Here is a 16,572-nt window from a genome sequence, read left to right on the forward strand (position 1 = left end):
AGTAAAAGTCTACCTGTAAAGTTACATTCAAAGAATTTTTGTTATAAGATCCACAGAAAACTACAAGAAGTGCACCTACTTTGAGGAGCAAACTGTGCTGTAATGTGAAGTAGCTATAAAATAGTTACATATACGGAAGCTAGCAAGGAAGCATTTTAATAACCATCACTTTAGTGTCAAGCACATGGTAGAAAATAACTATCTATTGAGAGATATATGTGGTGAATGCTGTTGTCGAGTACATGTTAATAAAAAATCCCGCAGTTAAATGATAACTAAAATCTAAAAGCTGTGTAATCCTTTCTGTTATTGCTGGTATGCTATTCCAGTCAAGTTTGGAGTGCTCCCTGAATGAAGCATGGAAAATTCATCCCAATACTGCAAATATATTTAGAGGAAAACACCATAATTATGATTTATTTATACTCAAACCTCAAAATCACTCTAGTATTATTCGCCACCTACAGAAATTGAACACATGCAAGTTACTTGCCAGCTTCACATTCAGTCCCTGGCCCCTGATAAACAAGGTAATTTCACTTTGCCAAAGAAAGCCAAAAACACTGTATCCCCAACCAGAAGATCTTGAACGACAAGTGACTTGTATTAGGAATTCCTTGTGTTCAATCAGCTACCCTTGATGTGAGATAAAGGGTGTTGATGAAAACAGAACCCAGTTTCAGTCTTCTCTTGGGAAGAGTGAGGACCTTTTTTACATAGGGACCAATGCATTCCTGGCATAAGGCTTTTTACTTTAGTGGAATTATACCAAGGATGAAAACAGGTCATCTTGTTTTGTTCTACATGCTTCACATCAATGATGAAATAAACTGGGTCTCAAAGGAGAGGTGATAAAAAGTCAGCACTCATGCTTTGTTGTGATTTCTTTTAAACTACAAAACCTTCTAACGCTTCGTTTTTAAAATCTATTAGTTTGATTTATCATTGACTTATGCAACACTCTGTGCAATGACAACTAAAAGCTTTTCATGAAAAATAAAACACTACTTTCTGAAATCATCCAGACCCAGCAAAGCATATGTATCACAGCCCTCACAAAGAAAGCAGAAGTCACCTGCCTTAAGTACCCAACTGGAAGGAGAAAAAAACATCAAAACAACAAAGACTTTCTAATTATTCTGGAATCTCCGTGTTTGTATGCTTGATTTGTGCTGCTTCAATGAATCCTAATTCTCAAATAAATGCTGGGAACCTGTTTACTGCAAATTAGGCATATTATACAAGGCATTGAAAGACAGTTTTTGGCAATATTCAAGGAGAACAAATTGAGCTGGATATTTATTTTATTATTCTACCCTGGTCTGAACTATAGTTTTTGTAACCTGAACATCTCTTTTGTGCTATTCCAAATATATTTAAAGTGCTCTGCAGTAATGGTTGCAAATGCTGCAGTCACACTATCATGCAGAGTCAGTGATACTGCTTTGATCACCCTGTTATTTGGGTTATTTTATGACAGTTTTAAATGGCTGAGAACTGCACAGAGATGCCTCAATTGTACCATTAACCATAAACAACAACTACATGTTAACAATCTGTAACTACCCCTGAACAATGTAAACAGGAAGCTGGTGCTGGAAACTCATTTTGAAGATTTCCACTCTTCTTGCAGATAAAGTTTCAATGATCCAGGTCACAGGCACAAATTAGAAGTGCCAGTCAGGAGTTTTCACTGTTGCTGGACCAAAAGAACGAACATTTCAGCAGTTCTTACAGAGGTTTTATGTCATTACCTTCAATAGAACTGTATGTGAAGTATCACAGCATTTTAATTTAGTTAAACTCCCAGTGATCTCTTACAATGTATATAGTTGTGATGCATTTTTATTATTAAAAAGATAATCTCTATTAAATATGAACAAGAGCATTACATAAGTCAAAATAAAGTTTAGAGATCAGAAATGGTCCTCTCAAAATCAAGGTAGTCATGATCCATTCTTGTACATCTAGAAACTAGAAACTAGGTCTACTCTAGGGATTGGCCAGATATTTGGCCACTGAGGTAATCAGAGTTTTAAAATGTGAAGAGAAATGGAGATAACTGAGGCTTACATGATATGTATTGAGAAAAAGAAGAAAGTTTTATTGGATGGGAAAGTAGTTTCAAATCCAGTCCAGAACCAAGGCACGTGGATTTGATCATGGCTTCTTTGTCCATATACAAAACACACTCTAAGGTATACCCTGGTTTCTTGATCTCTTAACTTATTCTTGGGGATCACCTGCACACTCCAGCTCCCTCAGACCTCTACCCACATTTTGCAGCTTCATTGCCTGACTGCTCCCACACCTCCCTTCTGTCTGCCCCTACAACATAATTTGCCACTGCCACAAAACAGAATTACATTCATTTTGCTGAGAAGCCTGAAGCCAGGTACATTTAGATCTGTTTCCAAATACTGTGTGTGGAGGTTCTGGAAGTACAGCAAGACATCCCTTTGGAACATCTATTGGCTTAACTGACTTCAATAGGAGTTTTAGTGACCTAAAGCAACAAAGAGAAACCATTTTCTACTGTGTGTTCCAGCCAGTTTGATATAATCTAGAGAGCAGAGCAAGTTGTGTCAATAATTATATTGGATTTTACTGAAAAGCAACCTCTATATAAACAACAGAGCAGATCAGATGAAAACAGTAATCTGAACAAATGTATTCAGTACTAGAAAGTGTAAGGTGAGCAAATTGCTGCCCTAAGGACAAGGCGAAAATCCGTAGCCCCCCTTTCCAAAGCAAACAAATAGTAGTGAAATGTAATGTGATGCTCATTTTCACCAAGAGAAAACATTTTGCTAGTCACCTTTGTTTTTGAGATTGCCTTAACATTGTTTTCTTGTAATGTGATACTAACAACTACCCTCAGTAAGGATCTTAATGGCTCTCAGGGGAAGGCAGTTGACCAGTAAGTATACTAACAAGGCTGAATTATGCTGGACACTTCAGTACTCCCCTTGCTCAAAGATGCTCAAACAACTCAGTAAATATAAAGCTAGATATGTTTTACTGCTCTTTGGCCACAACACCCATTTTACATGTGGATCAAATGTGGTATTTTTCAAAAGCATCAGTTTCAAAACCAGCAGAATGTTCAGGCTTTAAAAACTCTGTAGAAACTGCAGGATTGCAGTGAGTGAAGATGTTTCTCCCCAGATACCTCAAATTTTAAAGCACTACAAATTGAGAACTTTTCAAAAACCCGGACATAATCGCTACCTGAAAATCAAAAAATCAACAACAAGAAATAGAATCCAGAAATTTTACAATTTAGTACTTTATTCCATCCAGATTAGTAGTGATCAGCTGAGATAGCTTGTGATTGTGTGTTGAGGACTATGGTATGTTTTGGGTTTTTTTTAAGTGGGCTTACCAGCAAATCAAAGCACCACCAAAGCTGGTACCAAAGTTACAGGGTTTTTATGCTTTGATGAAAAACTATTTCACTTTGATTTCAGAGTTTCTTTATAGCTTTTGAGTGACAGGCAGCCCTTTACATTATTAATAAATGTTTTGAATTTAAAGTCCTTAAACTAAAAGGTTTTTTGGGAGGAGCTTTGAAAAAACCTAGAAATAAAGCAACTCATAACACTTAAGAGAAATCCCCCCCCCCCCGACTTTGGTTTAATATATCAGAGCCATGATTTTAATCACAAATTCTATCTAATGTTGAAATAAATGCTGAGGATAATGACTAGAGGAGCTCTGTCTTTATAAGTCTCCCATCAAATGAAAAAGGAAGGTGAAATTCACAAGTGTGTACCAGGAGGGATCACTTCATCCTCTCAGAACAAAACTCAGTCCTGTACAGTGGGTAAGTCCAGAGCTTGTGCACTGAGCAGAGCGGAAGAATAGCAAACTTCAGCCTGAGAAGCTCCTGCTCTGATCCATGGCTGAGAGCAGCCTGTTTTCCACCAGTGCCTGTGGAAGGAGTGGAAGAATTCCTATCCCCCAAGCTAAAATTAGCCTTTGAAAAAAAAAAACCAACCCAAAACTTAACCTGGTTCAATGTCTAGCACCAGTGGAAAAGCTCTTCCTGAACTGCACAGAAGCAAAATACTGTACGAAGACTGTGAGATAATGCATCTGGCCCTAGGGAATTCCTCTAGATCTGCTGCTATTTTCTTTTATTGATCTGAATTCCTTTACTCATTAAGTAGACAGGCTTAGTGCAGTAAAGAGTTTTCTTTTCCCTTAGGTCACAAAACAGCAATAGATCTACTTCTGCCACAGCCTCTCAACACCACATAAAATCCAAGCATCTATATTGGCTCAGATTAAGGTCCATGCGGCCCAGCATCCCATTCAGCTCTGTGTAACTGACTCTCCCTAGGCACAGCCAACCATATACAGACCAAGACTGATCTGCAAAGCAAAGCAGATCAGATTAAGCAAACAAAACAGAATTCTGTGGTCCAGAGGTAAAGAACACCACATTATTAAATGAAGCAACACATAGTTACTGTAGGAATGTCTTTAGGAAAGTAGGAAAAATGGGAAGGCTAGTCAGCAACCTAACCAGTTTGGGCTGGAGAAAGAGGTAATAAGAGGCTGCTCTGTGAAGGAAAATGAAAGAACACGGAGAAAATTAAAGCCAGGGGTGAGAAGTAGAGTTTTGGGAAAGTTAAGCAAGAAGGCTCAAGGGCCAAGTGTGTTTAAATGCCTTTGTGTAGGTGAATGGAGAGAAAACTGAAGTTGACCTCAAAGCAGCCCCACTCTTTCTTCCGTACTCTTGGCTATTGCCATCCAACACTTTATTGGAAAGAAAAAAACAAAGGAAGGGGATGGGCCTGATTCTGTCTCAGCAAGGGAGAAGGTGTGAGGTGGAACCAAAAGCCCTTACTAATGGTGTTCTTCTACAGTTATTAAAAAATGGGTCTGACAACTGCAGATGATCTCCTAATCACTCTCTTCCCCAGACACTGTCAACTCTATACACCTAACTTAACAGCTTCCTTGGCTACAGCAAAAGTAATAGAAAGGAGGAAACAAATGGTGCTTGAGCAGCTGGTCTCCTCTTGCCCAAGGAAGACAATCTGGTACCCACCAGTCTGTGCTGCATATGCCTAAAGCACCCTCGTGCATTTAGACTGACTCATAGGAACATCATCCTTGATGCAAGCATGCACACACATACACAGGTCAGAGGTGTCTGAAGTGTCAAGAAGAGAGATTTTTAATACAGAGATTATGTCATCTATCAAACTAGCAATGAACTTTGCAAGAGGACCCTCATTTCCCAGTCTCACAGTTAAGGGAGGCAGTACAAATCATCCTTGCTTAACACCCAGTGTACTATCATTCAGTATGATATTACATCAGCAAAGCTCACTTACATTTTCTGCTTTCAAAGGAAATTTCTACTTTGTTGTTGTTCTCGTTTATGGTTTCACCCTGAAAATTCTTACGTATGAGCAGCAAAATTTGCAAATCGTTTGCATGCCAGAAGTGTGAACAGCAACCAAATGTCACAGCCCATTGCAAAGTCCTTCACAATAATTATCAGTAAAAGTGTTTTGGTTTCAAACAAGCAATATGCAGCAGCAGTAGCATCATTCATGTTAGAACCATGCCTCACTTTTAGCAAGAGGGTTGGCATTTGACATACAGGAAGCTTACATTTTGGGAACATAAAATGTTAAAGTATGGTAATAAATACAAGTTTTAATCGTATGTTTTGTTTCATCATAAACTGACAGGAATGAGTGAATTAACCATACCTCTCTATCTCTTTTTACATAACTCTCTTACTAGTTACTCACCTTTCATAACATAAGGGTTTTTTAAGCACATTTTAACTTAAAAGAGCTTCAGTGTTTATGCAGGGTTTGTACAGATTGATCTGCTGTAATCTATCTAGAGTTCTTTGCCTTGATGAGAGATATTTGAAGTGGTCCTTACTGTATTCTGATGCTTCACCCATTGCATAAAGAACTACTTCTGAAAAAGCCCATGATGTACTGGGCTAAACATCAAGAGCAATTAGATTTAGCAAAATTATTCAGAAGAGGCCCAAGATCAAATAAACATTGCTTTTCCACAGCAGAGGGGAACACTCTCTTACTTTCTGCCTAACAACAAGGTACTGACAGCAGTGTTTCAAGCTGGATGGGGCCAGACTTTGATCTCAGCAGGGGGGCTAGTGTTAACCACAACTGTGAGCTGCCTTAAAACCCACAGGTCAAGCAGGTATTTTTAGTTCTATTTTGAAGATATAGAAACATACTTTCTCTTATTTCAACAACAGGTCTATTTATTTTGGGGCAGGAAGGGAGCAGGAACTGCAGACATATATTCAGATAAAACCAAAAGACATTCAATATTTATCCATTTTGAAAAAAATAGAACAGTTCCTGCGTGACAGAATGCCGCCCACCCATTTTAACAGCTCTATCCCTCAAAAATTAATTGTCAAGAATTAAAGAACAATGCTTCTCAGCCGCAGTCCTGAACATTGCAGTAAGACTTTAAATTGTAGTATTTTGGATAATACTTGTAGATCATTTCAGTATTCACTGAAAGAAAATAATCAGACTAATTCAACAATTGAAATACTGCTAGGGTGGGAGCAAGCTATTGATTAATCCAACACACAAAGACGAAGAAAAAATGTGAATGGAGACCAATTCTTGAAAGTATCGAGCTTCCACTGCAGATACATATAAGTCAGGTTTAATAAGGCAGCCCCTAATTGACCAAGCAAGAATTGATCCCACTGCCTTAGGCAGTGGTCATCAGTTCCTGTTCTTCCAGTCTTAAGTCCAAATAGACATAACAGTTTATGAAATCACATACATAATCTAAGTCTGTATCACTGTGTGATGTAGTATGCAGCAAGTCAGATGATCAAGGTTTTCTAATGTTGTCAATTTATAGAGAATAAACTAGAAGGAAAGAAAGAAAACCAGAAGAAAGTGATCGAGCAGAAAGAAGACTGGGAGAAGTGTCTGAAACTCAAGTGACAAACAGTGAAGAAGGGGTGGGCTGAGGACAGACATTGCCTGACAGACAAAAACCTGCCATGACTGCAGGTCTTTCAGAATATTCAAAGGTCCCTGCAGCATGGACTGACTGGACTATACACTTGTCTTCCCTCCACGCTTTTACCTCAACACCAAAAAGCAGTGGGAGACGAAGAGGTACCACTTGCGTCCTCAGTCTCCTCCTTGCAAAGGTCTGAACGCAAAGGATTCTGGCAAAAGCTGTACCGGAAATAGCCTGCATGTGGTTATGGCCCCAAGCCTGCAAAACTTGCACACATGAGATTCCCACCAACTTGCATGGGAATTTTGTGCCTAATCATTTCAGTGTCTGACCACAAAAGCCATAATTGGAATTAAAACATCAAGTGAATTGTTAAATATCCAGAACATTGGCACCAAGATAATATGCTTTAGCTTCAGACTGAATACATGACATTTACATCTATATATTATCTTATGGAATCCTGGGCATTTTAGTAGATTTTAATTTTCTGCACAGAAAGAATGAATTAAATGTTGCCCTATATGGTGGTAGTAAGGATATTATAAACATATTTTACAGCAATTTGCCACCAAACACCCACTTAACCCATGGAAGTTGTTTTTATAAGTACAGTGCAAATCATAACTTTTCCCTTGCATTTATTATAAAAGCTTTCTTTCCCTTAATGTTTGATCTAGCTGTAAAAGGCAAAAATGTTTTGTTAGTAAGCCATAACCTTTGGCAGCCAACAAAGCGACTAAATTTCCTGCAAATAATTTTAGTTACTCTTTTGTTTAACAATGTGCTTGTTTCCCATAATTCCCCTGGGAAGGTATAATGTCCCTGTGCAGATGTTCAATGTTATAATTGGGGAGCATTCAGCAGAGATGTCATCAGTGACACAACACTTTAACAATGAAAGAAAATGAAATAGACATCACAGGGGACTCCCATTTCAAAGCAAACCTTCAAGGATCTGAACAGGAAGCATATTTTCCATATTACAAGTTCTCATTTAAATTACAAAAGTACATTGACATTTATTTCCTAAGCAGATGAGTTTATCACTAGTTTAGTAATGAGTATCAATGGCAACTGAAATTACACTTCCTTTCATACAGAGCTTCTTTTGATAAGTGCCTTTCCTTTACTCACATTCTCATACAGACTTATCTGAACTAGAACAGCCAACATTTTGTATAATTTTTCATGTTACCAGAAATGGATGCTGCAATGACACGTTTTTGCAGGACAGCATGAACAACCCATTTCAGCCTGGACTTGTGCCAAACCCTACTTTCCAGTCAGTCCAACTGTAGCTGAGTATCTGGTCTCATGGTCTGAGACCAAAGGGATATAGCAATAGTGGCTGCACCACTCTCATGTTTGGTACTGGCTACAGAAGCTGATGTAGTAACAAGACTAGTCACACTGCAGCACCCCAAACTCAGGGAAACTGTGCTGAAAAGCCTTTCTGTGCTTGAACAATTATATTCAGCTAAGTGGACAGCAGGACACAAAGGCAATAGTTGGTTTCTTTTTGCTATTGTGAGACTACCCACTTAGAAATCCGAGGCTCCCCTTAGGAGATATGCTCCATGAACCATCATCTCACTAATAACCAGCCACATGGCAACCTAATGTGAAGAGTACTGCATAAAATAAAAGCAATCCCACAAACTAATATCAAGAGGATCAATCTAGAGGTATGTCTAAAAAGTTATGGAATCCAAATTCTGTTCTCAGATATACACAGGGTAATCCTACTACCCTTATACAGTTAAGAAATCAGAGAAATCCAGAAACAGAGCAAAACACATCTATATTCTACCAGCTTCACCCAGAAGACAAGTAAAACTGGCTTCTACAGTCTGTCCCATTTATACAATGGTGATCCTTGCCCAACTCAGTAACAGATTACCCAGAAGTGTACTTAAATAGTTACTACAAGTATTCTACAGGGAAGCTTTGAGGCACATCAATGTTGATGTTATAAACCATTGATAGTCATGCCATACACAGTATGAACCTTTGCCATTTTTGAGGCTGACAGGATACACCAATTAAGTAACTCAATGCTGAATAAAATAATACCCAATTTTCACCAGATGCCAAACAAAACCAGCATATAACAATCTTTTGTGCTCTCTCACCTCTTATTCCACATGTATGGCAGTGCACCATTTCAGAATCTCTATGGAAAGTTCAGAAGGATGATCCTCAGTTAAACTCTCCTCAGCTGGAGAAGGTTTTGCATCTGGCTGCAGAACAAACAAACAAATTTAGTGCAGTGCAAGAAAGAAAACTTTGAAGTAACTGATGCAGTCTGGCGTACAACATGATAAAGAAGTCTCAAATGAAGAAATGCAGGAGTCTATACCTGAAGGGGAAATCAGGGAGTATATACATTGAAGGAATTCACACACCACATTCTTCTTCAAAGCATCATGTACATTTGCAAGCCTTGAAGCTATAAAGTGCGGTTTGGTCATAAACATTTCGGTAACATGTGGAAAAATACCAGTATATAGTCTATATCACAGCTACCATCATCTGCTGTATTAACTGAACCTCAGCTATGAAGCCTGTTACCCTAGACGAAGCCTCCAGCATAACAAAGATCTCCATGCAATATTCTTAGGTAACAATACACCACACAGTTACCACCACCACAGTGGTATTTCTCAGCTGCTATAGTAATTTTCTCCAGAATTAGAAGACTTTCCTTAGAATTTCTGTAAGTTCTTCTGGCCCTCTCTGTGCTTTGCCCTTCTGGAAGTGGACAACCAAGCAAGATGCTAAGAATAACTGCAAATTTATTAGATGAAGTGGCATATGTTGGAGGAAGAACCCCTCATGTCCAAGATTTCAGTCACCAAACTAACAGCCTTTAGGTTGCTGCACTCCTACAGAGTAACAGCTGAACAAAAAAAAATCTAAACCCAAATCCTATCCTGTCTTTCCCCAGCAGAGTTTGACCCTTCCAAAGGAGACATTCCTGGGATTTTATGAAGTCCACAGGAACCTGGTTTTGGTCTTTTGTGGAAGTCATACAAATGCTGCTATCTAAGGATGGCTCTAAGATAAATGATGTTTCATACACACGCATGACACACACGACCTCTAATGACAGGGAAGGAATAAATGTAGTCATTCAGCCGCCCCCTCTGCCCTCCTCAACTCAAGCCATCTTGAGAATTTGTTGCTTTCTTAAGCTCTTGCTGTTCTGCCTTTTCCCACCTTCTCCAATCCTTTTATTCAACTGCATTTTTTTTCTAAATTAAATTCAAATACTTGTTCAAGTCTCTGCAGCTGAAGGCAAAATTCCGTGTCTTACTGCAGATTTTCTTCCCCTCCTCAGTCTCTCTCCTGAAGGTTCACATACCACCAGCTCAAGTCTCCATGCTAAGTTCTTATGCTGACAATAAGGGAGTTTTGCCATCTCGTGTTCCTCTTTCCTGGACAAAACCAACATACAGACTCTACAGTGACTTCCATATCTAGTGACCATATTTTCCCCTTCTTTTAACTATTGCCATAGTTGTCAACTATGGGTTTAGTAACACAAGACTATTTCAGCACAAGCAACTAACTGCGTGCTTCTGATTGCTCCATTTTGAACTATAAACCAGTTAATTCAGCTGTATTGGTGTGTGACACCAATTATTCCACATGGAACCAAAACACATCATACAAATCCAGAATGCTGAGATGAAAGGAAAGTAAAAAGGCAGTGGGAAAGCTGAAAAATGATAAGTAGAAGGGGATCAATTTCGTATGGAGGTTCTGATAATGAGTAGACCCTGATTCCATTACATTCTCCTGACTGTAAAAGCTGACCTTGACACTGCAAATTTTTAGATTTTGAGATAAAATGGAGCAACACTTCCAGGAAAGCAGTTATAAAACTTTTCCCAGGTAATGCTTGCATGTATGAGATACTGACCTATTACTCTGAATTTAACAGTGGAATTTTCAAAATCAGTGAACACCTTTTAGAAGTTACATTGCATTGCCTGTTTTTTAATGAATCAGATCTCAGTTTGTTTATGTGCTTTGGTATCTCAACAGGAATACAGCAGCTGGAAATGAGGAATTCAAGAGCCTACCCCACTGATTCCTTTGCCATAATCCACAAACTCAGATTCTGCATTTAGATCCTTTAAAATAAACTATCAAGGGCAGAGGAAGGTGTTGAAAACAGCTTAGAAAGTTACCTTAGATCCTCTACCATACACTACAATGTATTTACATCTGCTGGCTCTAGCAGATGGTGGAAAGTTTGCTTTTTATTTTTTATTTTAAGTGTAAAAGAGACAACCAGGCCTCTAACAGACCCTCTTTGATCTCACCTGGGAGGAAAGTTATAATCTGTCCCTGAGAATCTCTACAGTTCAAGCTTAAAAGACAAAAGAGAGGAGAATGTGAAAAGAACAGGAAGCAGCACATAAAATAAAGCAAATGGGCTCTGAAAGGCAGGCTGGTTCCAGGGAATGGCAGTGTCTAGTTATGTCCTTGGAACATTGTTTTTTTAAAAAAAGCTATCTCAGAGATGTGCCAAATCACTTGCTTTTGATTGGGGTGGCAGCAAATGGGACATGACAAGTAGAACAGAGCATAGCTGCTGCACTGCCCACAGCAAAGAAAATGCCGTTTAGAGGCTAGGAAGAAAAAGAAAGGTGAAATTGTCCATCCACAAGAGAAGGTTTAAAGAAAATGCCTAGAAAGCTGTATTTTAGAAAAAAAAAAAAAGCCCATTGGAACATAAATGTTAGCATATCTTTAATTGTATTTTGTTTCCTGCAAACACAAGAAAAATTTGTAACTAGTTACTGTGATTAATAGCCCTTAGATTATAGCCAAAAGTAAGTGTAACAAGTTAAAAGGTACTGAAAATCTGTAATAGAAAATTAACAGTAGCTGCTACACATCAGAACCTGTCCATTAATGCCAGCTGACACAAGCTGCTGTTGAAGCTGTCCCATTACCACCCTGACAAAAACTGCACTGCACTGATACACTCACACAGTGCCTTTTAGCCCAAGTGTCGACCTCATCCAAAATTAGTCCCCTCAATAGTCAATTGCTGAGCTACAGAAATTCAAATACTGTATTTAACTTTATTTTTCTAATCCTGGTGTCTGTGTTGACTCCTATGGTCTTTCCCAAGGTATTAGAAAGAGAAATGCTGTCCTAACAGTAATCACAATTTCAGCAGGAAAAGGCACTCTCAGAAAACCCACAGATAAACCTACACATTCTTAATGAAGACCGTGCTTCCTCTCTTATATACAGAAAAAAACTTGATACTAACAGTGTTAGGATCTAGCATCTGTGGCCTTGAAAGAGCTTCACAAAAAAGGAATTGCCATTTCTGAGTTTGCAGCAAGACCAAAACTTTCCCAAATTAGCCTAGCTCTATTGATCAGGTTAAAGTATCCAGCCACTGTATGGGTACATAAGCTCCTCTTGAGAGAGAAAGGAAAGGCTGCACTTTCTTGGACACATTTTATGTTCACATTTGAAAATCTGGGGACTCAGTGGGATACATCCATAACAACCTCTGTGTGCCCATCCTTTTAGTGTTTCACACCCTCCCAGCTGTCCTCACAATACTGATATACCTGTTGGTTTGGCTTCAAGAAGCACTCTCCCCTTTTGATCATCAGGTAGAGTTTCATGCATGCCATCACATGCCTAACTATTGCGTCCATGGCTTTGCTGTATTGACACATCCAGTTTGTACTTGCACCCTTTACAAATATCACTCAACCTGCCTGAAGATGATGCACACCCACTTGATATCAACGCTCAATCAAGCCTGTGTTTCTGCTTAACTTAAAAATAAATCAAGGAAAGATCTCTTACATCATTTTCTATGCCTTTATGCCATAAGATTGCTCCACATAGAATTTTATCAAGAGAACTTGTATCCAGTGAATGAAATATGGAGTGATAGGGCCTGGTTTTAGGTGGGGCTATTCACCTACCCTAAAAGAAACATTCAATTACTAGGAGTGTCTAAGTATTTACTTTTCAATTTTCCTAAGTGACACTTAATGTACCATTGTGATTAAAAGACTGGCTCACAATATTCCACTTAGCCAGTAGTTTGTCCATATCAACCACTGAGTGATGCGTTTGGCTTTTCACCACATTTCTGTACAACAAAAGATTTCCTGCTGTCAATATTCAGTATGAGATTTTTTTTTTATTTTTAATTTTTTGCTATTTGTATCTAAAATGAGAGTCTCTCCTCTTTGGTTTGTACAACAAAACCTATTTCTATAGGCCCCTTCAGTAAGCAGGTATTGCTCTCACAGTTCAAATACATCAGCAATCACTTGTGTCTACTACTAGTGTACGGAACCAAATCCTTATCTTGTTCAAACTGGCTTAGCTCCACTGACTCCACAGCAACAGCTGCCTACCCTCATTGAAGATCCAGCTCAAATACTAGAAAGAACTTCCACTTGATTCACAGCAACTGCTGCATAACAGAATGCATGCATTATCCAAAGCAAAATTATTTCATCATATCAAACCTCTTATTATGCTTTATAACAGTATAGGCAATTCTCAGGAAAGGACAGTGATATCCAAGTACGACCATAGTCTATGTACCAGCACACAACTTACAGCAATAGCTAAATAGCATAGTGAGTAAAGTCTAAACCAGATAATTCCAATCCTGTATGCTCTCAGAAGCCTTCACTGATGACACGGTACTGTTGTATCTCATATATTGCTCCATCACAGGGCTCACAAGGCTGCACATTTACTCTTTCTTCACAGTAAGGAGTTGTTCCTTCTCAGTTCATGGTAACAGGGAAGGAACTCCACCAAGTTATCTCTTTTTGAAGTCTTTATAGTTCTTTCTCCTAGCTTCATTAATGAGCTGATGGCCATGGTACACCTTTCAAAAGTAGTTTAGCAACCTGAGTAAGAGTGATTCCACTCCAGCAATTCTACCTCCTCCCCCCATCACACACCCTTTTTAATTGCACATTTTCTAAAATAGTCTGAGATCTGGATCAGTAAATGGTCTTTTCTGTGCCAGCACAGAACATATTAATATGTGAAAACATCCTGTGCAAACTCATATCTCTGCATATCACAGATCTGACATATATATGTTTGGTTTCAAACAAATACATTTCCAACCACACTTTCTCATAGAAGAAAATGGTGTGTGGTAGCTTGTTCTTTCTTTTCTTGGTTTTGGATGTCCATGTTTTTCTGTTGGTGTTTGGTTTTAGTTTGGGTTTGTTTGGGTTTTTTACTCCTTATTAACAAGGCAAATCCTGTTTTACCCGTTTACCCTCAAGGAACTCTATTAAAATTATTTTCATAATTTTAATTGTAGTGCAAATGTATGAAAAACTTCTTTCTAAAATACTAGCTGCATTTACAACAGTACAGTGTCCATTGCATATTCAGGACTTGTTGTATTATTATATTATTATTATTCACTGTCAGAATGTACAGCAAATCTCACGTCAGAGGTAATAAAAATCTCAGTACAATACTGCTTCCAAACCTCAGTCACTCTCAAAAGGCCAGTGTGTGTGTTGCACACAGCCCTCAGTGTGGCTGTTTCCAGGAAAGTTTAAAAGCTTGGGCACACAGCCATACAAATGCACAAAGCCAGCTCAGGTGTATCTACAAGCTTCCCAAAGCTTCTGATTCCAGATACATGGCACAGGCACACCTAAACTGTCTTAATATCTGAATAGGTTTATTACCTTGGGCCCAGCCTTAGCTGAATGGAGATCTGAGCTGACAGCAGAATCAGTCATCTGCATATCACTTGCAGTCTGTGTGTCTAGCAAGCCTTTCTAGGGTAGAATGTGTTGAGAGCTGGTTTGAGTGGCTTGGTACCTGTGATTCCACTTCCCTGTAAGCAGGACAGTAAGGCTGCAGATGTAGAACTGAAGGTAGACAGTATGGAAGAATGGCCTATGAAGTTACAGAGAAGAGGTACAAGAGCTTGCTAAGAACTCCACAGCTTGCTTGTGGAAATTTCTGCCACTTTTTCAATTCATAGTCCAGATACTTATGATTATGACTATCCTTTCTTTAAAAAAAAAAAAATAACAAATTATAATCTCAGTCTTAAAATTTTGCTTACAATGAAAAGAAGCTATGAAGTAATTAAAGGAATACATATCAGATATATCAACATACACTGTATTTTTTCTCACTACAGGGAAAAAATTTGACATAAAAATAGAAATACTATAGTTTCACATAGTGAAATAGAAGGCAAATGAAACTAGCAATGCATAAAAGATTCATATATGTATGAACTGACAGGCATTAAACAAACACTCATTAGTCAAAATCTTGATCTAGTTTGTAGGATGTCAACATGCACATCAGGAATATCTCTGAAATTGTCACTCTGTAGACAGGAAGAGAAATCCAATTTGCATGAAGATAGTAAACATTAAACTAATATCGATTTCCGCACATCAAATTTATATCTTTATTTTGATTTACTGGATATCAGGTCTCAATTTAAAGTGAATGTCAAAGAATATTAATTTTCAAACTTATGAAAAGAAGAAATCCCCCAGAGCAGTCAGCAAAACAGATCATGTTTCCTATTCCAAGAGATTCTAGTTATAGAACTTTGATGGTAAAATAAAACTCTTTAATCTGTGGCATAATCCTGAAGATAGCATGCTAAAACTTGAAGGACACCAGCACGCAGATGTTCCAAGAGACATGACTTTAACCCCTGGGCTACCTTGCTTGCCAAGAAAATTTAATCTTCTAACATGTACATTCATGAACAGTCTACTGCTAATAGTGTCTATGGACAGCAATGCTTCCTGCTGAGAAGAGTCTGATCCTGAAGCTACTGCGTCTGGCATTTAAATATGGTGGTGAAGAGATTATTTTGAATTTAACACTTTCTGCAAAGATTGCAGCCTGGTTTGTGGATGTTTTCTTAAAAATCTTTATTGCAAAAGCTCCAATATCATATATTCAATGAAAAAGTTAAGAAAACCATTTCAGATTTGTGCACCTGGCAAACACTGAACTTCAGTGATGGAATAATCACCTCAAAAATCAGCAGATGACACTTGCGAGTAAAATGAAGCACATGGTACAAGGCTTTATAGAACTGAAGCCTACTAATCAAACAGACTTCTACAGAAAACTCATGAGCTGTATGTATATAAACCTTCTTGTACTTTCTCTTTAAAAATAAAGTAAAAAAATGTAAAAATTGACTGCTGAGCATAAAGCATATTACCAGGTAATGGTGCAGACATGCTGTTTGAAGTGATCACAGCAGAAGTTTTTAGATGCAATCGCTTAAAATATTACAGGCAATGCTGCATGAAGTGCACACTCTGAAAACCCCACAGGGGCTGTGAACTGGGAAGTAGTTTGTGCTGCCCACTGTACAGAAGTTAGAAACAAACAGTTCATGGTTCAAATTCTTCAAGAACCAGTAAGCCCTACTTTTTGTAAAGTTTACTGCATCTTCCCAATGTGGAAAGGATGGAGAATTACAGGCTACCAAGTGCATATACATGCTGTTGAGATCATTGTAGCCAGGTTCTAAAGAAGGAGACGCTG

The 16,572-nt window shown here is 38.3% G+C and overlaps 1 long non-coding RNA gene across 2 annotated transcripts in view; it reads right to left on the minus strand.

Annotated features, from left to right (window-relative positions):
* LOC133213267 (uncharacterized) overlaps window positions 1-16,572 on the minus strand; it is a 141,225-nt gene that overhangs the window by 96,304 nt on the left and 28,349 nt on the right. For both annotated transcript variants that reach the window (XR_009725753.1, XR_009725752.1), the window contains exon 3: window positions 9,132-9,239. This is a non-coding gene — a long non-coding RNA (uncharacterized LOC133213267). The remainder of the gene's footprint in view (window positions 1-9,131; window positions 9,240-16,572) is intronic.

The sequence above is a fragment of the Neopsephotus bourkii genome, unplaced genomic scaffold, assembly GCF_033783945.1.
Source record: "Neopsephotus bourkii isolate Nb327-2 ecotype Australia unplaced genomic scaffold, CSIRO-AGI_Nbou_v1 NB_795, whole genome shotgun sequence".
Classification (NCBI taxonomy): domain Eukaryota; kingdom Metazoa; phylum Chordata; class Aves; order Psittaciformes; family Psittacidae; genus Neopsephotus; species Neopsephotus bourkii.